Below are 669 nucleotides of genomic sequence, written 5' to 3' on the forward strand. Positions count from 1 at the left end.
TCAAACCCCGCAATATGATCTGGCTTAGATACGTAGATGACATTTTTACTTTCTGGGACAATAGCTGAGGAGACTTCAATGAATTTTTTAATAGACTAAATCCGCTAGTTCCGACCATAAAATTCAAAACAGAATGGGAAAAGGACGGAAAACTGCGATTCCTAGATGTACTAATCATAAGAGAACAGAACAGATATGCTTTCACTGTATATAGGAAACCCACTTTCGCTGTTTCTTACATTCATTTCCTTAGCTACTACAATGTCTCCGTAAAGATCATATCAGGGTGCAACCTATTCCTCAGGGAACTTAGAATATGTTCAAATGTATAACCAGATAAAGAATTCAACACGATCAGCCAACATCTAATGCAACTGCTCTATCCACCACACATTATCGAGAAAGCTATTAACAAAGCGCATAAAATATACTACATAGATCCAAGTCACAACAGGCAAATAGATATTAACGACAAAATAAAGCTTATGTGCGGCGAAAACATCCAGAAAGCTACAAAACATCTCAGGTCTAATAATCCTTTTATTTTCCACTGTCCCAAATCCGTCGAAAGCTCGGTTATTAACGTATACTTAAGTAAAAAAGGGGAAGAAGCAGGAGTTTATAAGATTCCGTACAGCAAATGTAATGAGATTCACGTGGGGAGACAGG

The sequence above is a fragment of the Macrobrachium rosenbergii genome, chromosome 26, assembly GCF_040412425.1.
Source record: "Macrobrachium rosenbergii isolate ZJJX-2024 chromosome 26, ASM4041242v1, whole genome shotgun sequence".
NCBI lineage: Eukaryota > Metazoa > Arthropoda > Malacostraca > Decapoda > Palaemonidae > Macrobrachium > Macrobrachium rosenbergii.